Below are 26,774 nucleotides of genomic sequence, written 5' to 3'. Positions count from 1 at the left end.
ATCAGGGGAAAACCTTTACCTTTACCTTTTACTGCTGGCAGAAACATACCATAGACCTGTGCTGGATGACCTAGGAAATGCCTAGAAAGGACACTACTCTAAGGATCGCTACATCAGGTTGCTGTGAGTTTTCCAGGCTGCATGGCCATGTTCCAGAAGCATTCTCTCCTGACGTTTCACCCACATCTATGGCAGGCAACCTCAGAGGTTGTGAGGCCTGTTGGAAACTAGGCAAGTGGGGTTTATTTATTTGTGGAAGGTCCAGGGAGAAAGAAACTCTTGTCTGTTGAAGGAAAGTGTGAATATTGCAATTAATCATATTGATTAGAATTGAAAAGCCTTGCAGTTTTGAGGCCTGGCTGCTTCCTGCCTGGGGGAATTCTTTGTTTGGGGGTGTTAGCTGGCCCTGATAATTTCCTGTCTGGAATTGCCATCTTAATAATAATAATAATAATAATAATAATAATAATAATAATAATAATAATAATACCTTTATTTATATACCGCTTTATCTCCCCAAAGAGGGTGGTTTCCAACATAGTAAAACATTCAATTACCAGTACAAAACATATAACACAACCATAATAAAACATCAACTTAATTACTGTGACACAACATATTCATACAAAATAAGACCAGTTCAACACTTTTCAGAGTGTTGTTCTTTAATTACTGTCCTGATTTTAGAGGGTTTTTTTTAAATACTGATAGCCAGGCTGCTACATCCTACAACATGTTCCAAATTAGATAGAAAGCATTACACAATGCAAAGTTCTTTTAATAGCTATAGCTATCAATACATTACATGCCTATTCACTACATCGACAATAGAAACCAATGAGGAACAACTTAAGGAACTGGGTATGTTTAGCTCGAAGGATAGAAGTCTAAAAAGTGATAGACAGCAATCTCTGAATACCTGAAAGGATCTCATCTAGAAACTTGCTGTTCTGCAGAGCATAACTTGAATCAAGGGGGTGAAATTATAAGAAAATAGATTTCCTTTCAATATTAGGAAGATGTTCCTGATGGTGAGAACTATTCCACAGTGGAAAAGATGCCTTGGATGGTAGTGGACACTCCTTCATTGGAGCTCTTTGAACATTGGTTGGGGGGCATCATTCTGAAATGATTTGGTTGTTTATTCTCACATGGCAGGTGATTGGACTAGACCAGGCATGGGCAAACTTTGGCCCTCGGGGTGTTTTGGACTTCAACTCCCACCTTCCTAACAGCCTCAGGCCCTTTTCTTTTCCCCCTCAGCTGCTTAAGCGGCTGAGGGGGAAAAGGAAGGGACCTGAGGCTGTTAGGAATGGTGGGAGTTGAAGTCCAAAACACCTGGAGGGCCAAAGTTTGCCCATGCCTGGACTAGACTATCCTTGAAGTCCTTTCCAAGTACTACCTTATATGTAGCCTAAAAAAATGTAGCTTCCAGCCCATGCTACACTTTCTTTTCTGATTGTAACCACAAAAAGATGAACAGAAGCTTTTTGTCAGATTGTGACTTATCAGTGGGGAAAAGAACTATACATGCTGCCAAATATGTGTTTTGGCATTGCATGAACTATGGCAGATATCAAGGTGGGTGGGTGGGTGGTTGTGTATGAAGCCGATCAGAGCAGAAATCAAAACACATAAAACAAAAAGCATCTAAATCTTTCCTCCCATGCCATAGTTCCAAAACATTTGCTCTCCTGCTCTCCAGTGATGTATACATAAGAGGGAGTCATTCCTGATGAGGACGTTATCCTCCTCCTTTTATTACCCCAGCTCATTCGAGGAATTTTAGAGAAGGTCCAGATGGCAAGATCATCTTCCATGGAGAACTCTATTCTGTTTTCCTACCACTTCTTCTCTGTCTTTTCTTCTTTCAATTACAAATGTATATATATACAGTAGAGTCTCACTTATCCAACCTTCATTTATCCAACATTCTGGATTATCCAACGCAGTCTGCCTCCCGCCCGTTTCTTGTTTCTCTAGGCAGCCAGGACTCAACTTTTTACGGATTTAACTTCCGACAATGATGTTACTGTAAGTTCATTTTATGCAATTCTATCTTCATTTGTAGTCAATTTTTAGTAGTCAATGTTTTTGTACTCAGTGTTTTCAATACATTGCAATATTTTGGTGCTAAATTCATCAATAAAGTAACTACTGCATAACGTTACCGTGTATTGAACTGTGTTTTCTGTCAATTTGTTGTAAAACATGATGTTTTGGTGCTTAATTTTGCAAAACCATAACATAATTTGACGTTTAATAGGCTGTTCCTTAACCCCTCTTTATTATCCAACATTTTCACTTATCCAACATTCTGCTGGTCCATTTATGTTGGATAAGCGAGACTCTACTGTATATCCCGGTATGTTCAGAACAACTGCACAAGATCTTTTGAATGGTACAGTGGCACCAGGAGCCTGCTATCTGGAGGCAAGCTCTGTTGATGTGTGTGCAAACACACTCTCACACACACAGACACACAACCCTGCCCTAAATAAATAGTTAATAGCTAGCATATACATTCACACACAATCTTGATTCTAGACCAATTAGTGCTGAATAACTCACGCGTATTTATGATGCATACAGTTCTGCATTCATCCATTTCACGGAGGGGAGAACACGCATACTTGGGACTCTCTGACTGTGACAAGCACAAAAGGATGATTAAAGGGACAATTAATTGCTAATGATGTTGGAGAGGGAGGCATATTAGTCAGTTGCAACAGAATTTTATAGCGTCTTAAAAATTAGGAAGTCTTCCAGATGTTGTTGGATTACAAGTGTCAACAGCCCTAGCCATCATAACCAATGGGGAAGAATGCTGGGAGCTTCAGTCTCACCATTTGGAGGGCTGCATGAGACCCACTCACTTAAAAAGGTAAAGGTTTCCCAACATTAAGTCCAGTCATGTCTGACTCTGGGGGTTGGTGCTCATCTCCATTTCTAAGCTGAAGAGCCGGCATTGTCCGTAGACACCTCCAAGGTCATGTAGCCAGCATGACTGAATGAAGTGCCGTTACCTTCCCACAGAAGCAGTACCTATTGATCTACTCACATTTGCATGTTGCTAAATTGGCACAAGCTGGGGCTAACAGTGGGAGCTCACTCCACTCCCCAGATTCGAACTGCCAACCATTTGGTCAGCAAGTTCACAGCTCAGCGGTTTAACTCGCTGCGCCACTTACATTAAGACATAAACATTCAAAGACCTCCATGCACTTCAAAGGTTTGGACGTCCACCCAAGCCCATGAAAGTGTGTTTGTCTCTAAGTGGCCACAAAACCCCTTTAATACTCAGAGGCATAGTAGCGATGTTGATGTTCAAGCTTTCATCATCCTTGGTGGCGTGGTTCTGATGCTCAGGACCTCTTGACTGACAGTCCCTATACTGCTGCTGCTGTTGTTGTTGCGTGCCTTCCAACTTATGGCAACCTTAAGGCAAAGCTATCATGAGATTTTCTGAAGCTGGGAGTATGCAACTCACCTAAGGTCACCCAGTGGGTTTCTGTGGCTGAACAGGGAAAACGTTGGTCTACAAAGTCACTATGCTATGCTCAAACCAACATGCTCCTTATATTGACATACTCCAAATTCAGGAGGCAGTGATGATCTATATCTAAAAAGACACGTCGTACAATTTCCATCTCCACCAGGAACAAGTCTTTTCTAAAACAATTACTCTTGCCAACGGAGGTAGCTCACAGTTGCCTATAAAATGCATTGCCCTTCCAGGTCAGGGTGAGGTAGCCAAGAAAGGGTGCATCTACACACTGTAGAATTGATGCTATTTGACACCACTATCACTGCCATGGCTCAGTGTTATGGAACCCTAGGAGATGTTGTTTGGTGAGGAAACAACGCTCTTTGGTAGAGAAGGCTAAAGACCTTATAAAATTACAACTCCCATGATACCATAGTAGTGAGCCATGGCCGTTAAAGTGATATTAAACTGTGTTAATGCTACCGCACTGTATTGTCGAAGGCTTTCATGGCCAGAATCACTGGGCTGCAGATTGGCTTTGATGCTGCAAGGCTATTCAATGGGAATCAAGTTGGCCAACTGCAACATTCACACTTGCTTCAAACAGACAAGAGTTCTTTCTCCCACCCTGGACATTATTCCACAGATTTGTAAACCCCACTTGCCTAGTTTCCAACAGACCTCACAACCTCTGAGGATGCCTGCTACAGATGTGGGAGAAACGTCAGGAGAGAATGCTTCTGGAACATGGCCATACAACCTGGAAAACTCACAGCAACCCATTGCTACAGCACTCTTTGGCAGAGAAGGTTAAAGACTTTGTAAAACTCCAAAGGGTCCATAGTATTAAAGTGGAATCAAACTACATTAATACAATAGCACAGATGTACCCAAAGTCCAAGCTGGTTAGCACTAGAAAAATCCCAAGGCTTCAACCTTGTGGGCCTCAGCTCCATGACATTGCTGCCCTTAATACATATGGAGCATTTGTCTCCATAGTGTGTGTTTGAAAAGTACAGTGACAAAGTTCTTCTGCATGACCCACGTTGTCCCAAAAGCTTAGCATCCCTGAAACACGGAAGGTGGGATCATTTCTATTCGTGAGGAACATCTCCAGGATGTCTTTCACCCCTTTAACTGAAAGACTATTTCAAGGAGGGACCTTGCATGGTGTGTATATAGAACAGGTATGTGCAAAGTTGGTCCCTTCAGATGTTTTGGACTCCAACTCCCACCATTCCTAACAGCCTCAGGCCCTTTCCTTTTCCCCCTCAGCCGCTTAAGCGGCTGAGGGGGAAAAGGAAGGGGCCTGAGGCTGTGAGGAATGGTGGGAGTTGCAGTCCAAAACACCTGGAGGGACCAAGTTTGCCCATGCCTGGCACAGAGTGAAAACAACACAACAGAAGCTAGGTAATGGAGAGAGGAGAAGGTTGGCGCCAACCCCAGCCTTGCTTCTATCTGCCCCCTTCATGGGGACCTTCCCTGGGGTTGGCTATATACATACACAGACCACCGAATGAGCCCTCCCTCCGTCCCTAAGCAAGTACTGTATGGGCAGGTTCAAGAAAGGGGGGAAAGGGGGGTGCTTTGGCACAAACAGGTTTCGTGTTTCTCTTCCTCAGCCCGGCCCCTCCCTGGGAACAAAGGAGGCAGAGAGGGCGAGGGAGGGGACCAAGCCAACCTTTCAGGGGGGAAAGAAGGGGGCTCGCCCTTCCTCCTCCTCACTATAAGAGGAAGGAAGGAGGGGCTCAGTAGAGGTGCCTTTTCCTCATCCACAAATGTACCCAGGAGAGGCGAGTGAGGAAGGAGCCAAAGTCTAGCCTTGAGCTGGCCCTCCAGCACTTTCCACCCTCAAAACCCTCCCCAAATACATTCAGGACAGGAGAGGAGACTGTGAGCCAAAATCTAGCCAAACAGGGGGCTTCGTGGCCACCTCCTTTCCATCACACTAGAGCATGAACCCACTTTATATCCAGTTTCTGCTTCCTGCAGAATATGAGAGTTTGATGAGGCCCAGCATCTGTCTGGCTGAGCTGTTTAAAGCCTCCTCCCTAAAGTGGATTTAAAGTGGATTTGAAGTGGATCCAAGCTCTAGTATGATGAGGTCCCCAAAGTGGATTTAACTTGGATCCAAGCTCTGGTGTGATGAGGTCCACAAAGTGGATTTAACTTGGATCCAAGCTCTAGTGTGATGAGGTCCTCAAAGTGGATTTGAAGTGGATCCAAGCTCTAGTGTGATGAGGTCCACAAAGTGGATTTAACTTGGATCCAAGCTCTAGTGTGATGAGGTCCTCAAAGTGGATTTGAAGTGGATCCAAGCTCTAGTGTGATGAGGTCCTCAAAGTGGATTTAAAGTGGATCCAAGCTCTAATGTGATGAGGTCCCCAAAGTAGGTTTAACTTGGATCCAAGCTCTAGTGTGATGAGGTCCCCAAAGTGGATTTAAAGTGGATCCAAGCTCTAGTGTGATGAGGTCCCCAAAGTAGGTTTAACTTGGATCCAAGCTCTAGTGTGATGAGGTCTCCAAAGTGGATTTAAAGTGGATCCAAGCTCTAGTGTGATGAGGTCCCCAAAGTGGAATTAAAGTGGGTCCAAGCTCTAGTGTGATGAGGTCCTCAAAGTGGAGTAGTGGGTTAAAGCCTTGTGATTGAAGGTTGGGCTGCTGATCTGCAAGCTGCCAGGTTCGAATCCCACCCGGGGAGAGCACGGATGAGCTCCCTCTATCAGCTCCAGCTCTATGCGGGGACATGAGAGAAGCCTCCCACAAGGATGGTAAAACATCTGGGCGTCCCCTGGGCAACGTCCTTGCAGACGGCAAATTTTCTCACTCCAGAAGTGACTTGCAGTTTCTCAAGTCGCTCCTGACATGAAAAAAAAAAACCTTGGATCCAAGCTCTGGTGTGAGGAGGTCCCCAAAGTGGATTTAAAGTGGATCCAAGCTCTAGTGTGATGAGGCCCTCTTGTAATTTTTTTCTTCCCCAAACACTGGAAGAAAAGTTCCATTCAAACCAAACGGTGGCAGAAAGAGGGAAGGAAAAGGCGAATGAATGAGAAGGAGAAAGAGAGCGCCAGGGGGAGAAAGTCGGGAAGGACGACGAAGGAGAGAAAAACTCCACAGAGGGAGAGAGAAAAGGAGACCGGGCGCCTCTTCTTCCTCCCCAAACGCACCCACAGACTGTTCCCTTTCTCCCAAAAGATCTCCCCGGTTGTGATGCTTTCTCTGCCTTCAGTGCGCGCCAACATAGGGCTACTTTTGAGACAAAACCAAGGCTGGGAAGACCAAAAAGCGGAGACAAAACCCTCCTTGGACTAAGGATGAAGCGAAGGTCTGAGGGGGATGTGTCGGGGATACAAGCAAGGCAAAGAAGGACTCACCCAAAATGCCATCTCTGGAGAAAGGGTCCCAGGCGGAAGGTGGGGGCGAGGCTCCTCGGGGGCTCTCCAGGGCGAGGAAGAAGCGAGGGAAGGAAAGAAAGAAAGGGCTCTCCTCTCCCCAAAGGCTCCCGTGCGGACAAGTGAGTTGCCCGTCCGCCTTCTCGGGGACACAACGGGGAGGGAACCCGCCTCGCCTTCCAAAATGCGCCCCGATCGATGCCTGGATGGATCAGGAGAGTGGGTTTCCTTGGAGGCGAAGCGGAGAAAGAGAGGCGAAGGAGGAGGAGGAGGCAGGAAAGTAGTTCCGCGCCCGCGAAAGCGCCGGCCACAGGGAGAGCCAAGGGAGCCCCTGCTGCGCGGCAGCGGCTACTGCAAAAAAGGGGAGAAAGAGGGAGGAAGAAAGAAAGCAAGCAAGCGGGAGGAGGGCGGACAAAAGCACACGCCAAGCCCCTCCGCCTCCCCTCCCTCCGGCCTTCCCCCTTCCCTCTCTCCCTCCCTCCTGTGCAAAGAAAGCCCAAGCGCAGCCCACGCTGCAAGTCCCCCGGAGACCCGAAGGGGGGGGGGAGGGCTGCTTGGGCTCCGCCTCCTCGGGTGCATCCACACTTCGGATTCATGCGAGTTGACAGCGCTGCCTCGGCCCGGGCTCCAGGCGACGGGATGCTGGCGGTTGGAGTTTTGCAAGGTTTTGAGGGTTCTCCATTCATAAAGAGTTAGAAAAGACCCCGTGAGCCATCCTGTCCAAGAAGCAGGAAAACTGCATTCAAAGCACCCCCGACAGATGGCCAGCCATATAATAATAATAATAATAATAATAATAATAATAATAATAATAATAATAATAATAATAATAATAATAATAATTGCACAGACAGACTACAAACAGAGGCACAACTGTGTGGCCCAAATGATCCATTGGAACTTATGCCTCAAGTACCACCTGCCAGCAGCAAAGAACTGGTGGGATCAACAAAGTTTGTGGAAAATGAACACGCAAAGATACTGTGGGACTTCCGAATCCAGACTGACAAAGTTCTGAAACACAACACACCAGATATCACAGTTGTGGAAAAGAACAAGGTTTGGATAATTGATGTCGCCATCCCAGGTGACAGTCGCATTGACGAAAAACAACAAGAAAAACTCAGCCGCTATCAGGACCTCAAGATTAAACTTCAAAGACTCTGGCAGAAACCAGTGCAAGTGGTCCCGGTGGTGATGGGCACACTGGGTGCCGTGCCAAAAGATCTCAGCCGGCATTTGGAAACAATAGACATTGACAAAATTACGATCTGCCAACTGCAAAAGGCCACCCTGCTGGGATCTGCGCGCATCATCCGAAAATACATCACACAGTCCTAGACACTTGGGAAGTGTTCGACTTGTGATTTTGTGAAATGAAATCCAGCCTATCTATCTTGTTTGCTGTGTCATAATAAAATAATAATAAGAAGAAGAATTTATAATAATAATAACAATAATAACTTTATTTTTGTACCCTGCCTCCATCTCCCTGAAGGGACTCAGGGAGGCTTACATATGGTACAAGGAGCCCCGGTGGCGAAGTGTGTTAAAGCACTGAGCTGCTGAACTTGCAGATGGAAAAGTCCCAGGTTCAAATCCCGGTAGCGGAGTGAGCGCCCGCTGTTAGCTCCAGCTTCTGCCAACCTAGCAGTTCGAAAACATGCTAGGGTCTTGCATTTCGGCCCATCTCTCTAATCTGTTAAGATCATTTTGAATTCTGCTCCTGTCTTCTGGAGTATTAGCTATCCCTCCCAGTTTGGTATCATCTGCAAACTTGATGACCATGCCTTCAAAGTCATTAATAAAGATGTTGAACAGAACCGGGCCCAGGATGGAACCCTGCTTGTGGCACTCCACTCATCACTTCTTTCCAAGATGAAGAAGACACATTGGTGAGCACCCTTTGGGTTTGTTCACTTAGCCAATTACAGATCCACCTAAGTGTAGTTTTGCCTAGCCCATATTTGACTAGCTTGTTTGCCAGAAGGTCTTGGGGGACCTTGTCAAAGGCCTTACCGAAATCCAGATAGGCTCCATCCACAGCATTCCCTGCATCTACCCAGCTTGTAAATCTATCAGAAAAAGATATCAGATTAGTCTGGTATGACTTATTTTTGATAAATCCATATTGACTATTAGCGATGACCACTTCCTAAGTGTTTGCAGACTAATTCCTCACCAAACTACTTCTTTCGCAACACCTTTAGCCTTCTCTGCCAAGAGAACTGGTGCCTCACCAAAACACAACTCCCTGGATTCCCATAGCATCCAGTCAGAGCAGTGAGAGTGCTGTCAAACTGCATTAATTGTTTAGTATGGGTCAAGCCTGTAGCCAAGGAGGCAGTTTAGGTGTTCATTCCACCCACAATATTTTTAGGTTAAAAAAAAACCTGTTTTACCCATGAATTAACTGGTTAACCAAATCCCCATGCCAAGTCTATGAGAAGCAAAAATAAGTCTCTCCAGTACTACAAGCACTATCTCTACCACATTTTGATTATTCCCACAATCACTACCAACTTTCTACCAATTTACATTGCAATAGCAGCAATAGCTGACATAATGGAAATGATCATAGAGGAAGCCCTGTCAAAGAAACAATGGAACAGGAGTAAAGAAAAGAAGCTGTGTCATTGGACTTTATGTGAGCAAGACTGTTTCTGATGACCAAGTGAAAGTTCAATTAGTGCAAAATCCACAGACTCCTGCATTTCCTGTGGATAGGAAAAGGCATCTAAGTTTGCAACCTAAATGGCTCAACAGACTTCCCTGGCTAGCCTACTCATTTCATGTACAAGGTGTACTCTGTAAGTAAGGTGTGGTGTTTGGAGGAGAAGTTGGGTGTAAAGATGCTCATCAGAAGCTTGGTGGCTAAACCATTGGTGCAATAGAGCAATGCAATAAACATCTTCAGGCACTTCCGCGCTGCCCCTCTATCCCAGGATCTGATCCCAGGTTATCTGTTTATCCCAGGTTATCTGGCAGTGGGGGACTCATATATTCCAGTTTAAAGTGGATAATCTGGGATGAGATCCTGGGATAAAGGGCAGTGTAGAAGGGTCTTTCAATAGACACCAAAAAAAGTACCACCAGAATAACTTGTGCTTGGCTAAAGACTTTTTGTTAATTCATAGTGGAAAATGTCTTGATGTAACCTGTCATCATGATAACAAGAAAGCAGAAGAAAACAGAAAGACATTTCTGCCTATTGTGGAAACGACTGTCTTTTGTGGCTGAAAAGAACTGGCCTTAAGAGGGAGGAATGGTTCAAGACCCATTACCTGTGATGGTAATTTCAGGACCTTGTTGAGATTTCCATTTTTTTTCATGTCAGGAGCAACCTGAGTTGCTTCTGGTGTGAGAGAATTGGCCGTCTGCAAGGACGTTGCCCAGGGTACGCCCGGATGTTTTGATGTTTTTACCATCCTTGTGGGAGGCTTCTCTCATGTCTCCGCATGGAGCTGGAGCTGACAGAGGGAGCTCATCCGCGCTCTCCCCGGGTTGGATTCAGACCTGGCAGCCTTCAGGTCAGCAACCCAACCTTCAAATCACAAGGCTTTAATCTACTAGGCCACTGGGGCTCCTAAGAGATTTCCATGCTAGATCAGGAGACACTGACCTGAAAAGTCATGTGGGAAGGGGGGGGGGAGTTTCAACCCCTCCCAAAAAAAATTCTGGCTACAATCTTGGTATGGCTGCACCCGGTGTGTACTTGCTCAAGGCCTCGTGTGTGCACAGCATCAGAGCTGGGCAGGTTGAGATCTGATTATCAAGAGTCATCGGCAGGCTCTTTCTCCTAAAAGAAAAGCTGTCTCCACTTCCATGGCCCTAATCCACATGAGGTGGGCTTTCTTCATTTTGAAATGCAGTAGGCCCTTCCTATCTGTTTAGTTCTAGGATCCCTGCGTACACGCAAATCCATGGATGCTAAAGCTGAACATCCCATGTCTGGAATTCCAACATTGAAGCATTTTAAAATTGTCAACAGGGATGGCTGAGACATTGACACATTTGCTTTCGGGTGGTTGAATATGCACAGACTTTGTTTCATACACAAAATTATTTAAAATATTCTGGCTCCAGGCTTTGTTTTGATTGCCTGCTGGGACAGATGGGTTCAGCCTTGCTGTATTTGCTGCTTCTCAGCTTGTTCAAGGATGATGAGTGCTCTTTATTATCACAATCACTTTATCCTTTTTCACAGTAGTTACAGTAGGTCCTCAGCATCCGCAGGGGGTTAGCTCCAGCCCAACCCCCATGGATACCCAAATCTTCGGATGTTCAAATTCCATTTTATTTTGCTGTTGAAGGCTTTCATGGCCGGAATCTCTGGGCTGCTGCGAGTTTTCCGGGCTGTATGCTCTCACAGCCTCTGAGGATGCCTGCCACAGATGTGGGTGAAACGTCAGGAGAGAATGCTTCTGGAACATAGCCATATAGCCCGGAAAACTCACAGCAACTCAAAATTTGTTTCTTGGATTATTATTTTTTTGGTAGCAGAGAGATATTTTCAAGCTGAGAATGATGAAATCTGTGGATATGGAGGGCAGGCATATTTGCACTATAGTTTGTTGTTGTACAGCAGTTTAAGAAAACCAGCTTGGCAAAGTGGTTTGAGTGTTGGAATATCACCCTTGAGACCAAGATTGAAATTCCCACTTGGCCATGGAAACCCATGGGTGACCCTGGGCAAGTCATACACTCTCAACCCCAGAAACCCTGTGAAAGAATCATCCTATGGCTGCCACAAGTCAGAAATTGCTTGCAGGCAAACAACAACAACAGCAAACATAGTTTATACATTGACAGCAATCTTGTGAATGATTGACCTCCCAAGAGATCAGGAACACCTCTGTTTGGGTCTTCCAAATTCAGCTATTGGGGAAGCCAAATGAAAAGAGACAATTGCCCTTACATAAGAATTCTGCCTCTCTATTGAATATTCCTTCAGTGCCCACATTTCTAGCAAAAAAGACTCTGAAAGATGTTCACGTCTAAATTTGCTTTGTTCATATTGCCTTGACAACTTCGTGTACCCCTTGGATGCTTAAACTATACAGTATTTCGAAATGCTCAACTGAAGTTTTGCATTAATGCAGAGAAAAAACAGGGGAACTGGAGAAAATTTTCATGGGAAAGGGAAAGAGTTATTATTCGGGGAAACAATGCCCTCATGTTATTCACTTGGAGCTACATATCTGTAGTACTTTAGTACTCACATGGTTAAAACTCCCTGGTTCCAGCTAAGTTCCTCAGTGGCCATGCTGGCTGGGAGATATTGGGACTTACAGTCAAAAAATGAACTTCTCCAGGATTTGGTCATAGGCTAGGAACCCTGATATGATCCTTTCCTGTACACTTCTGGAACATGCATTTCTAAGGTTTGGATTTTGCTTCTAGTCTTTTGCCGTCAAGAATTACTGCTGCTGGAAGTACAGCGGAAAGTATACTTTTCCTTGTGTAGGGTTCCTTTCACACCACATAGTTATAGCCCTATGATTTTACTTAAACTGCTATGATTGTATACTATGAAACCCTGGGTTTGTAGTTTGGAGAAGCCTCTGTCTGTGAGTTGTCCTTAACTACAAACTCCAGGATTCCATGGGATATTGCCACAGCAGATAAAGTGGAAACAATAGTGCTATAATAGTGCATGCAGTGGTTAGAGATCCTGATTGAGGAGCAAAGGCAGCAATGGCCTGGAGAAACAAACTAAAAGCTTTATTATGAGAACTTCATGCTAAGATAAGAACATTACCCAGGGTGCTTATCTAAATTAGATTAATTCTCAGGAAGACCGGTGGGAAGGGAAGAGGCAGAAAAACATCCCTAAGAGTGTCAGTTTACATTACACAGGGGCCAGGCTAGACAGACAATGAAGGAGAACACAGTGGGCCACTCAAACTAGTATCAAGCCCTATTAGGATCTGAAGCATTTTTGACTCTTCAGTGCTAAGCATGGCTACACTTCCAAAAATAATTGTGTGGTGTAAAAGGGCCTTGGGTCACATTGATCCCTCTTGTTTTCCATGGCACTGTTTCCCTCAGTCCCCATCCCCCAAAACCTACAATGTGGGCTGCAGTATTGTTTTGCAAGGATCAGGAATCTGTCGCTCTCCTCTTTTCATGGGACCACTACTCCCATAATCTCCAGCTGTTTTGTATTGCAGCTCCCACATAACCATAAGGAATGGGAGGTTGTTGCGAAAAGGAATTTGTGTTGTCGAAGGCTTTCATGGCCGGAATCACTGGGCTGTTGTGAGTTTTTTGGGCTGTATGGCAATGTTCCAGAAGCATATTGTCCTGACGTTTCACCCACATCTACGGCTGGCATCCTCAGAGGTTGTGAGATCTGTTGGAAACTAGGCAAGTGGGGTTTATACATCTGTGAATGTCCAGCGTGGGAGAAAGAACTTTTGTCTGCTTGAGGCAAGTGTGAATGTTCCAATTGGCCAGCTTCATTAGCATTTAATAGCCTTGTAGCTTCAAGGTCTGGCTGCTTCCTGTCTGGGGGAATCCTTTGTTAGGAGGTGTTAGCTGCCCCTGATTGTTTCTTGTCTGGAATTCCTATGTTTTCAGAGTTCTTTATTTACTGTCCTGATTTTAGAGTTTTTAATACTGGTAGTCATATTTTGTTCATTTTCATGGTTTCCTGCTTTCTGTTGAAATTGTCCACAAGCTTGTGGATTTCAATGGCTTCTCTGTGTAGTCTGACATGGTGATTATTAGAGTGGTCCAGCATTTCTGCATTCTCAAATAACATGCTGTGTCCAGGTTGGTTCATCCAGTGCTCTGCTATAGCTGACTTCTCTGGTTGAATTAATCTGCAGTGCCTTTAATGTTCCTTGCTTTGTGTTTGGGCAATGCTGCGTTTAGTGGTCCCTATGTAGACTTGTCCACAGCTGCATGGTATATGGTAGACTCCTGCAGAGGTGAGAAGATCTGTCTTGTCCTTTGGTGAATGTAACATTTGTTGGATTTTCTTAGTGGGTCTGTAGATAGTTTGTAGGTTGATTGCATTAACTTCTATTTCTCCTGTTGTATTTGGGCTTCTTGTTTTGCTGATGGCAAAATATGGGATCAGAGTTGCACTACACTGGTATTATGATATTAACATAACTATGGCTAGTCCATGGCTGCGCCAAAGGTCTAAATGGTGTCTCCTTTTGTTCTCTGTATCACAGCTTACAGAACTGAGTTCAATGTTCCTTCAGCACCAGCAATGGGATATTGCTCTCCATGAAGGCACCAGGTCATTATAGGGCATTGGGACCACAAACTCATCTCAAAGGGAAACTCCAGGAGACTCATCGGGAATGAATAGTGGGTTTTTATGTTACTCCTCAATTTTTCCACACTAGTTTTGTCTGGCAACTTCCATGTCAGTACAGCCATGAATCCATGCCATGTTTTGGCTAGCCTTGAAGGCGCTCTCCACTGTACTGAATGCTTTTCCTAAGTATGTTCACCACCTTGAAGAATCCCTTTAAACCCCAAAGTAGATTCACTGCTCCCAATAACACTGATACCAGCAGTCATGGTGACGAATTGCTTGCAACACAGAAAACACATGAAGGCATTAGCTGCAGAAGTGCTTATTAGTCTCATAAAATTATAACGATCAGAGAAAAAGAATCTGAGCTCCTGTTACAGGGAAAGTATCACTAATATACGAATCCCATGGAGACTCAACCTTCACAGTTAGAGTAAAATATGTTGGCATTTGAAGCTTTGCTTTCTACTTTTGTTCCCTTTGCATAATATGCATATGTGTGAGAAAGCAATTATAAGAGAAAGTAATTAAATTTGAAAAACTATCCTGTCTGAATGTCCCCCGCCCCCAATATGTCCTTTTACAATAATGTCAGAAGTAACTAGAGAAATTGCTTTTTTGGCACCAATAATGTCAGCCGCACTTGTTACATTTCAAATGTGACTGCACTATACCTCTGTTATCTAAAACAAAGAACGATGTCACCTTTAAAACATTATTCATATCAGCAGTGGGTTTCCATGGCAGGGATTCAACCCCTTGTCTCCAGAGTCATAGCCCAATGCTCAAACTTCTACACCACACTGGCTTTCACCTGATCCTATATTGGGAATATTTACAGCTGCAAGCCTGGGGTTCATATTTCCCTTGAGGCAAAGTATTCATTGCATCCCTAATAACTTTTTTTAAAACCTGTGGTTGTATTTGAGATGAGAATGCGGGTGATGTAGTGGGCTGAGTCTTGCATTAGGTCTGCTTGAGTTGTTAATTTCCTTCAAGCTGACTTCGATTCATGGTGACCCTATGAATGAGAGACCTCCAAGTCACCTTGTCCTCAATAGACCTGCTCCGGTCTTGCAGACTCAGGGTTGTGGCTTCTCTGATTGAGTCTATCTGGAATGTGGTCTCCCTCTTTTCAGGTTGCCTTCCACTTTATGAAGCATTATTGTGTTTCCTCATGAGTCATCTCTTCTCATAATTTTTAAAATCATGTCAGAAGCGACTTGAGAACATACTGCAAGTCGCTTCTGGTGTGAGAGAATTGGCCGTCTATAGAGACGTTGCCCAGGGGATACCCAGATATGTTAGCTGGGAGACTTCTCTCATGTCCCCACAAGCTAGAGCTGACAGACAGGAGCTCACCCTGTCTCGTGGATTCAAACCGCCATTCTTCAGGTCAGCAACCAAACCTTCAGGTCAGCAGTTCAGCTGGCACAAGAGTTTAACCCACTGCGCCACTGCGGTTCGCTCTTCTCATGATATGCCCAAAGTAAAATAACCTAAGCTTAGTTATCTTAGTAGGAGCCCCCGGTGGTGCAGTGGGTTAAACTCTTGTGCCAGCTGAACTGCTGACCTGAAGGTTTGGTTGCTGACCTGAAGAATGGCGGTTTGAATCCAACCCAGGGACAGCGCGGATGAGCTCCCTCTATCAGCTTCAGTTCCATGTTTGGACATGAGAGAAGCCTCTCATAATGACGGTAAAAACATCAGAACATCTGGGCATCCCCTGTGCAACATCCTTGCAGATGTCCAGTTCTCTTGCACCAGAAGCGACTTGCAGTTTCTCAAATTGCTCCTGATACACAAAAAAAGTTATCTTAGTTCCTAGGGCCAGTTCAGATGTGATTTGCTCTAGTCTTTTTAGCAGTCCACAGTATCCACAGGATTCAAATCGCCACTCAGCTAAGGAAACTCACTGGGTGATGTTGGGCAAATCACTTTCTATCCCTAAATAAAGGCAATGGCAAATTCCTCTGAATAAATGTTACCCTGAAAAATCAAAGATAGGGTGGCCACAAGTCAGAACCGACTAGAAAGCATCTAACAACAACAGCAAAAAGTGTATTTGAGATATTCATTCACCACTGCAATTATGTGGTTCCAGTTTTCTCTTGCAGTGGAGGAATCATGGGTGTTTGCTGTTTCCTTCACTTATCCAAGAAAGACACAGCCAGAGAAAGGCAAAGTTCTGCTGCAAGCCGACAGCTGCCCATCATGCATCACTTCAGGAGTTGACTGCATGACTGCCTCTTTAGAGCCGTGTTAGCGGCAAATTGGCAATCTATTCCCTCAGTTGGGGGGACAGGGAAGAAGAGGGAGCTGGGCTGCAATTGGGCAGGAGGGATCCTCTGCAGAAAAGAGGGAGGGGAAAAGGGGATTTTAGCTTATAAAAATTCTGAAAGTTTCTCTCTGCAGCATCAGACGCATCTGTCCTTCCCAGATGCCTCTCGGTCACAGGTAAACCTTCCTTCAGGTGTATCCAAAGTGTTCATGCAAGGCAGGAAAGCAAAACACACCTTAGAAACATGAGTTAAGGTAGATATTGATTTCTGAGAGTGAAGGGGAAAGGTGACCTTTTACCTGTCATCCAAGGAAGGAGTTTCTCTCTGTCTCTTTGTCTTACACATACACACAAAGCAATTACACTCACTGGTAGTCATGCAAATCCAGAGGGATGCCACCTTCTCTTTGTCTCCCAGGCCTTCCTATGCCTGTTCATTTCATTTTCATATTTATTTATTTAGAAGGAGATTTCCAGCTGCATGGCCCAAAGCGGGCTGACCTGAAAAGATAACCGCAGTGCCAATGAGAATATTGTGGTTGTTCTGGTGTTGCTGAAAGCGGGTCTCTCTGGTTGATAATAACACTCCTTCAGCTTCACCATCCATTGAAGCCACAACACTGGAAACAAGGAGTCATTGGGGATGGAGACAGCGGCCAATCTATCAGTGTCAATCACCGAAGCCACAGAGCACAAAGTGCAGTCAACTCAGCTGGAATTCAAAGAAGACACGGCAACCTCTGGACCCAAAGGACTGCTGATGTCCTTCCCCGGTATGGAAGGAGGAATTCTACTTTGCATTTTTTTTAAAGTTCCTAACGTGTTTTTCTTTCCAAAGAAACACAATAGAGCGAATAAAACACTTTGCACAGCAGGATTAAAACCTAACATGACAGCAAATAAAATAGCCATACAGGTTGAATATTGTTCATCCACAATGCTCGGGACTAGAAATGTTCCATGTTTGGGATTTCCTCCCCCAGATTTTGGAACATCAGTATTTGCAAATATGTGCATAATGAAATATCTTGGAGATGGGGCCCATGTCAAACATGACATTTCTTCATGTTTCATATGTACTTTATACACATATCCTGCAGGTAATTTTATACAATATGTCTATAGGGTTATTCAATGGCAAGTGGTCCAAAATTAAAAAGAGTTCCCACCATCATGTCCTCCAATTTTGTTCAAATTTTAGCTGTAGCACCAGTCAGGTGTTAAACTAAGTTTCCCAAAATTTTAGGTATCTAACCGCAATAGTTGCTGATCTAGACCTCCTTATCTGAAGGGTAGTCAATCAGCATGCACACAACATTTAACAAAATGCCATTTTGGGGGTCTTATAAAATTTAAACTAAATGTATAAGAATAGCTAGGAAGATTTTGTACAGTTTTTTCTTCTAATTCCGATGAAATTAATTTTCATATTATGGATGCAAAATCCAGTCAAACAAGTGGACTCAAAGTGTGCATCAAAATGTGTCATGTCAAATTTTGACCAGTTTTCAGACTGCAACCATTTCCATGCAAATGAAGATACGGATTTGAAATTTTGACCAAGCATTATGCTTGTGCTGGACATAATACTGCCAAATTTGCAATTACCAGCATCTATAACTACCCTGCAGGATCTCTTCGAATTTGGCACTTTTGGTGCAAAGTTCAAAGTAAATTATTTAAAAAGTGTCTACCTGAATATGCATCATCTGAAAGAGAAATATGTGAATAGTATAATCTGAACGAGAAAATTTTGCTCTACAAGACTGATTTGTTTTGTTTTGCAGTGCAACCATTAAGTATCCTGCCTGCCATATATGTGTGTGAAATGTCAGGAGAGAATGCTTCTGGAACATGGCCATACAGCCCGGAAAACTCACAGCAACCCAGGAACCTCCATTTATTTTTCTATCAAGTCTTCAAAGTAGGATAGCACAAGAAACTGTCTCCCTGGCCCAAATGAAGTTTACATCTGAGTAGAGATTTCCATTCTGATTCTAGCCCAAGTGTGTATCTACAAATGAGAATCCTTAATCCACATTGTTTTTTTCCTAGGTGTCCACATTTCCAGCATTGCAGAGACCAAGGCACTGAACATTGTTCATTCCTGGAAGTCTTACATTCGCTGTAATCACCTAGCTTGATTTTCCCCCTTTGGATGCCTAAGTTGCATTTCTAAATGCTCAAGTGATCATCAAAGTCACTGCAATGTTAGAAATTTGGAGACTAAAGGAGAATTTCATTGGCGGTATTAGAATTATTATTCAGGGGACAATGATTTTATTTTGCTCCTATGGACCTATCCTGACGTCTAAATGACTGCATCACGGCAGTTTTAAATTTAGCCTGCAATGAGTAGGCAACCAAAGCAGAAGATGGACGATGCATGTTCTCTGCTCCAATTAGTAGCCTGGTGGCAACATGGAGCAACTGGGGTTTCCAGACGCTAACTATCAGGACCGCTCAGAATCGAGGTCATTAAATGTAGTTCAGTCTGGGGTTTAGTGAGGCATGAATGAACAAGGACTTGCCAGTCTTATAAACTGCAAGTATTCTCTGTCTTGTTGCCAGGAAATTGCTCAATAAGTTCCAAGGTTGCTCAGTCAATCTGCATGCTCAAGGAAAGGGAACCATAAATGAAATGAAACCTTAAAAGTATACTTTTCCCAACATATAGCACTCAGAGATAGATGCTTAGAATCATAGAATAATTCTGCCATGAAGGAAAAACACAATCAAAGCACTCCCAACAGATGGCCATCAGCCTCTGTTTAAAAGCCTCCAAAGAAAGAGCTTCCACCAGACTCCGAGGCAGAAAGTTCCACTGCTGAACAGCTTCTACGGTTAGGATATTCTTCCTAATGTTCAGGCAGAATTTCCTCTCCTGTAATTTGAACCCGTTGCTCCAAATCCTAGTCTCCAGGGCAGCAGAAAACAAACCTGCTCCCTCTTCTTTATTGCAGCCTTTAAAATACTGAAACATGGCTCTCATGTCTCCTCTCAAACTACTCTTCTGCAGGCTTGTAAGCCACTCCTCATAGGGATTCATGGTTCTCAGACCTTTGATCTGAGAACCTTTAGTTGTTTGCAATAAAAGATGTCCACTCTCTGTTCACAAATTGCTTGTCCCTGCTCTCACGTTATACAATTGGCCCTCCACATTTGCAGGTTAACTTTGGCGGATTTGATTACTCATAAATTAAATTAATGTGATCTCTGCCAAGGAATTTCTAGGTCAGTGGTTCTCAACCTATGGGTTCCCAGGTGTTTTGGCCTACAACTCCCAGTTTACCAGCTGTTAGGATTTCTGGGAGTTGAAGGCCAAAACATCTGGGGATCCACAGGTTGAGAACCACTGCTCTAGGTCAACTTCCACTGGATTTGATGTGGCAGGGTGACTGTGCATTGAAATGCCATGATAATACTCCAGCGCTGTGTCATTTCATTCAAAATTGCCCACAGGAAAAAAATCATAATCCCAACTCCTCCTAAGATTTGTAAATCAGACGCCTAAAATTTATAGGACTCTCTGTGAGATTGCAGCAGATAAGACAAAACCTATTCCACATTGTGACATAAGATCTAAAGTGGGGGAAATCCCATGTATCACATATGCCTGTGGTGACATCAGAGATGTTGGGCTAACGACTTCAAGAAAAATATTAATAAAAAATAAAATAAAATAAAAAATAATAAAAAATATTTTAAAGCGGAGTGAGTAGACGTTGAGAGGCAAGAAGGAAGCAGTTAGTGTCACCCATGTCCCATTGCATTGCATTGCCCAGACAGTATTAATAGTTGACAGCTGGGTTTCATTCTGGATTATACAAGAAGGCCTTCTCTCCTAAGCCCCCTTTTAGTGAATACTCTCCCCTTGGGTTGTTGCCAATCTTGGTATCTTTCAGGTGCTAATTTTTTTTAAATGTGTTTTTGTTAAAAACTTTGGGATCTAGTTTCTTCATTTAATGAGCTTTGGTTGGTATTTGAATGGGAGAATGCCGATGAAGAAAGTGAGCCCTACAAATCTGCCGTGCTTAGGACCCCAATGAAAGTGAAAAAAAAACTCAAATTACAAAAATGCTGGGGGGTTTTAAACTAAGAAAACACCTCTCTGGAAATTTCTAGGTCTTCCAGCATGACTCTATGGCCAACTTTCATTGGACTCATTGGATTCATTGGACTATAAATTCCACTAGAAGATGATTGTAGAGATTCCTAGAGAAGTGTTATCCAGCACAACCAGAGGAAGTAGTACATAAAGTTACACTGTGGAACTTAGAAAGTCCCAGAGAGAACATTTCAATCAAATTCATTGTTTATCAAATCCACAAAAAAAAAAAAAGAAAAAAAAAAAGAAATGTGGAGGGACAACTGTATTTCAGAGGATTGTTTCCGATGATATTGTATTTCTTTCCAGTAGTCCTTTACTTTTCTACAGGTCCACCACATATGATAGAAAGTTCCATCTAGGGTTTCGCATTTCCAGCATTTTTAATGAACGTTTTTATAGTATTTTGTTCATTTTTTCAGAGTTATATACCATTGGTACATAATTTTGTACCCATTTTCTTAGTTTGTCCCTTTCTGCCCTGATTTTACTCATGGACCCTTTCAGAGTCCGTGCACTATTCACTTTTTATTATATGTGTATTGATGTTGAGTTTTAAGGTATTTATTTATGTGCACATTTTATTGCTGTATTGTGTTAACTACTGTTTAAATCACTGTTTTTATGATGTTATGTTGTAAGCTGCCCCAAGTCCCTTCAAGGAGATGGTGATGGGATACAAGAATAAATTATTATTATTATTATTATTATTATTATTATTATTATTACTATTATTATTATTATTATTATTATTATTATTATTAATAATAATACTTTGGCATCCTACATTAGACACCAATTTCACTATACAGCCTTTTACCTGTTCTTCTTCTGTTGTCCATTGTAGCAATTTCTTGTATATTTTTGTAATTATTTTCTTTTCTCTTATCATCATTCTTTCCCAGAAAGCTTCTTTCTCTGTAAATCCTGATGTTTTATCTTTACTATGATACTCTTTTAGTTGTCTATACTGGAACCAAGATACATTTTTGTATATTTTATTGATTTCTTCTTTTGTCTTTAATGTATAGGCTCCGTTTTGTTTCTTTAATATCTCTTTGTATGTGGACCATTTTATCCAACCTAATTGTCTTCTCTGTCCAGCCTCTAAAGATGAAATCCGTGTCTCTAATATGATTTAAATATTTACAATATTTTATTTTTTAAATTACTTACAGCACGGTTGTTTTAATTGTACACTTCTCTGGGTTTTCATGATGTGAGGTACTATGGAAACCTTTTAATAAAATAAACAGGAGCTTAACCACTATCTTTAGTACTGCAGACGTCAAAGTGCTTAAAAAGTTGCTTGTCCTGCACATTGACTTGCCGTTTCAAATCACCCATTCAGTTGCTGATTGTTGTTTCCATGCAAGGTGTAGTGCAATCAATAGCCTTCCTTCTTTGCATTAAAAATGCGCACACAAACATAACCTCTCCTCTTTGCCGAATGGACCTTCCCCAAGCATTTTGCAGCTCTCTCCTATTAATCAAGTATACATGTCAACGCAGGGCTACACATTTCCCAAAGGAAGAAGGGAAAGAAAAGGGGGCGGGGTGGGGATGGAGAAAGAAAGGAGACAATACGTGAAATGCTGGCGGGTCCACAACTTCAATGCTAGACTCCAGTATAGAGCAATTTATGAACCCTCTGCACCCATCCAAGGTCAAACTACAGATAATTTTAAAAAAAAAGAAAAACAACAACATATAGCACAAATTACTAAAAATGTCAAATATTTTATAATAGATTTTAGAGCACTCCTATGCATGTGAATTCCAAACAGGCCTTTTTCTTAGGTTGTGTGAGTCTAGACTTGTAGCTTTATTCAAGAGATGCAGAAATGGAGCAAATCCCTGTTGCTTTATTTTTTTCCCCCCATTCACTCCTCACAATTTGAGAAGATAACCGCCTTTGTGGTTGTTCTTTTTTGCCCAGCCTTACATCACAATGGTGCAGTAATTCCAAAAGCACAATAAAGACTACTATCCTAAGAGAAATTAATGAATCAAGAAATAAGAACACAAAGAGCCACAGCCCTCACCCGCAGAAGCATTTTCATACCTTCCAATCATACTAATTTGTCACAGCCAGGGCCTTTCTACACAGCCATACAATTTAGAATATCAAGGCAAAAAATCCCACAATATCTGCTTTGAACTGGGTTGAGTTCACACTGCTATATATTCCAGTTCAAAGCAGATAATGTGGGATTTTGTTCAGATGTGGGGAAAGGGCCCCAGTCTGGATTAAACCTCTGCTGTCCCACTTTTCTCACTGCTTTTAAAATGCCCCTGTTTCTCTCCCCTCCTCTCCTTTCCCACCTTTAACCACTGCTTACTTGATTTGCAGCAAACTAAGTTCAAAGCACAAAAAGTTGATTGCACTCAATTATATTAGAAAAGAAAAAGAGGAGACAGAATTTTGCCATTCATACTTGCAGTTGTTGTTGTGTGACTTCAAGTCATTTTTATAAGGTGACACTACCATGGAGTTTTCTTGGCAAAATGTATTTTTCAGTGCTGGTTTCCCTTTGTCTTCCTCTCAGGCTGAGGCTCATTCTACACTACCATATAACACACAGATTATCTGCTTTCAATTAGATTATATGGCAGTGCAGATTCTGAAACTCTGCAATCTATTTATTTATCATCTATCTATGTTGTTTGTGCATTGGCATATCTTTGTCCCTAACAATTGAAAGAGATATTAGGTACATCAGTTTAACATCTGAGAAACCTAACTGCCTTGCATGAATGCCATTTTCCCAAAAGATTATGACTTGTAGCAAAAGTAATGCCTTTCCAAGGATCATAACATCTCCAAAAGGTTTCCAAAACCCTTAACCTCAGAGCTACCAGTGCTGTTGGGTTGCAATTCCCATTATAGTGTTCCCTCACTCATCGTGGGGGTTACGTTCCAGGACCACCTGCGAAAAGTGAAAATCCGCAAAGTAGGGACACTGTATTTGTGCTGTTTGCTTAGGAAGGAAGTAGAAAGAGGGATTCATAAGGGATTTATAATATTATTTTATGATTTTTGGTATTATTTTAGTGTTTATTAAAAGCCCGCAAAACAGCAAGTGAACCGCGAAGTAGCGAGGGAACACTGAAACTCAAGTCCATATGGCAGATAATCAAAGGTGATGGGAATTATCATCTAATAATGTCTGGGGATCTAAAGTAGGTAAAAACTACAGAGCATTCACCACCATGTAAATATATATATAGTTGGTTTTCTGTATCTAGGAACCCCGGTGGCGAAGTGTGTTAAAGCACTGAGCTGCTGAACTTGCAGACCGAAAGGTCCCAGGTTCAAATCCCGGGAGCGGACTGAGCGCCCGCTATTGCTCTAGTTTCTGCCAACCTAGCACTTCGAAAACATGCCAATGTGAGTAGATCAATAGGTACCGCTCCGGCGGGAAGGTAACGGCGCTCCATGCAGTCATGATGGCCACATGACCTTGGAGGTGTCTATGGAGAACGCCGGCTCTTCGGCTTAGAAATGGAGATGTACACCAACCCCCAGAGTCAGACATGGCTGGACTTAACGTCAGGGGAAATCTTTACCTTTACCTTTCTGTATCCACAGATTCTCCATCCATGGATTTCACAGCCCTTTGGAGGCAAGCATAGGACTGGTGTGCCCTTTATGAAATAAATTGACACCCCTGTTCTACAGTGTAGATTTGCTTAGAATTATGAAATAAATGGTTCAGATATATCAATGTTGTCCATATTGACTGGCAATGGCTCACTGACTTCCCGGTTCTTTCCTAAGATGCCAGGGATCTAATCTGGGACCTTCTACAGGCAAAACAACATGGTCCCTACCACTCTTCTATGGTTCTAGTGTTTGGTGTTACCTCCATTTCCTGATGTAGATTTTATACAAATCCAGGGTTCTTGCAGATATACAAAAGCGAGTCATTCTCCCTCTCATAAGGTAAATCCTTTTGGGATTAATCAAGGGAAAAGAGTCCCTTGTTCATTCATTCAGAGTCTGAGTTGTTTCATAGCCAAAATTCTCAAGCTGACATGCGCAAAAACAAAATAAAAACATAGACAAAATTTGATTCAGTCAAATGCAATTAGAATTAATATTTTCGCTAAAAACAGGAAATAAGCTCTCCATCTAAAAGGCATGACTTATTAGAAAAGATAATGAGGCAAGAGAGTAGAAGAAAGTGAGCAGAGGAAAAAGGAGGCTTAGTGAGGTAGAAAAAGGAGAAGACCCCGTTAGAAGTAGACTCAAGGAATTGATACAGCTATTTGGAAGTCTCTCATTCATAGGGTTGCCATAAATTGAAGGCCATCGAGCTAGCACAGCGGTTTAAACCACCTGCTATAGAAGATCCTACCGACCGGAAGGTAGGCAGTTCAAGCCCGGGCCGGGGTGAGCTCCTGCCATCAGCCCAGCTTCTGCTCATCTATCAGTTTGAAAACAACAATATAGGTAGATAAATAGGTACCACTTTTGTGGGGAGATAAAAGGCACCCTGAAAAACATGCTGGCAGAAATCCAACCAGGAAAGGAGTCCATAGATGACAAGCTCCTTGGCATGGAAAATGAAACAACAGCACCTCCCCATGGCCGAGTCAAGCACAGCCGGATGCTGGAGATTAAAAGAGGGAAGTCTTGCCTCTGTTTATGTACTGTCTGTCTCTGCCAATTATATTGAATGTCAATTATATATTGAATTCAATTACTGTATATTTAATTGCATTGAATGTTTGCCATATATGTACCTGTAATCCACTCTGAGTCCCCTCAGGGAGATAGAGCAGAATATAAATAAAGTATATTATTATTATTAGTACTATTATTATTACAGTAGAGTCTCACTTATCCAAGCCTCGCTTATCCAAGCTTCTAGATTATCCAAGCCATTTTTGTAGTCAATGTTTTCAATATATCATGATATTTTGGCGCTAAATTCGTAAATACAGTAATGTTGTATAACATGATATTTTGGTGCTTAATTTGTAAAATCATAACCTAATTTGATGTTTAATAGGCTTTTCCTTAATCCCTCCTTATTATCCAAGATATTTGCTTATCCAAGCTTCTGCCGGGCCCATTTAGCTTGGATAAGTGAGACTCTACCGTATATTATTATTATTATTATTATTATTATTATTATTATTATTATTATTATCTAATGGCAATTAACAACAGACATCACATTTCATAAGATATACCAGGGCAGTAAAGTAAATGGCAAGTTCAAAACATTTTTCCATACTGCTAAAACAAATACAAAGCAGAGGACAAGAATACCATTTATGCTGCAGAATGATAGCAGTTTGACCACATGAACTGTGATGGCTCCATCCTATGGAATTTGTAATTTGTTGAAGCACAGAGATGGGTATATACCAGGCATAGGCAAACTGAGATGGATAAACTGAGCAAAGAGAAATCCTTGACTAATTTTAAGGAAGACAGGGACTCGTTTGTCGTTTTCCTACAGCAAAGATGGGGACAAACTTCAACTATCACATTTCTGATTGAGAAGAAAGTTATTAAAAGTAGACGGGTGGACATATAACTGTCGGAGTTCAACCCCACACTGCCCAGGTCTGCCGTCCTCAATGAGGAGGAGTTAGTTAGAATAGGCTGAGGGTGTCCCTTCTCCCCTGTCTCCTGAATGAGAGAATGCATTTATTTCTTCTCTCTGTTTCTGCTGTCATTCTGATTGGTTGTATAGAATGGACACTTACACATGCATGTCTTTTGTCTTTGACTTCTACTTGGTGTGTGCTGTGTGTATTAAGACATTTCTCTGCTTGTGTGTCAGGCAAGATCTGTGCTTGGAGATTTTTCCCTCTCTTTTGAACCCTCCTTGAAGGAGCTGGGGTTGGTGACGGCTGACAGGAAGCTCTGGCGTGGACTGGTCCACGAAGAGTCGGAAACGACTGTGTGAATGATGAAGAATTTGAACCCTAGAGAGATGGAGAGTAGCTTAGACCCTGTTATTTACTATGAAGAAATGTAGTTATTATTTTTGTAAATTAAAAAATAATAAAAATCGAACTCTGGATCTTTACTTCCTAAGCTCTAAATTCTTTACAGCCACATGGCACTCTCTGCTTGTTGTGAGCTGAATGCTCAGCCATAAGTATCCTGATGTATATGTGTTTTTGGGAGTTTTCCCTAACACAGAAAATCCTAACAATAACAATGTTTTAAGGGCACAGAAAGTAAGAAGCAAAAAATCAACAGGTAA

General features: G+C 42.5%; 1 protein-coding gene across 2 annotated transcripts in view; it reads right to left on the bottom strand.

The window, feature by feature from the left end:
• Positions 1–26,774, bottom strand: part of plxnb1 (plexin B1) — a 239,710-nt gene that overhangs the window by 192,140 nt on the left and 20,796 nt on the right. Inside the window, exon 1 of one of the 2 annotated variants that reach the window (XM_008105539.3) lies at positions 6,862–7,303. The exons of the other annotated variant lie outside the window; for it this stretch is intronic. The gene's annotated coding sequence lies outside the window, so the exon portion shown is untranslated. Of the gene's footprint in view, positions 1–6,861; positions 7,304–26,774 lie in introns of those variants that run through there. 2 annotated transcript variants of the gene reach the window in all.

Source organism: Anolis carolinensis, chromosome 2 (genome assembly GCF_035594765.1).
Source record: "Anolis carolinensis isolate JA03-04 chromosome 2, rAnoCar3.1.pri, whole genome shotgun sequence".
Lineage (NCBI taxonomy): Eukaryota > Metazoa > Chordata > Lepidosauria > Squamata > Dactyloidae > Anolis > Anolis carolinensis.
This window is presented reverse-complemented; position numbering and strand designations above follow the sequence as displayed.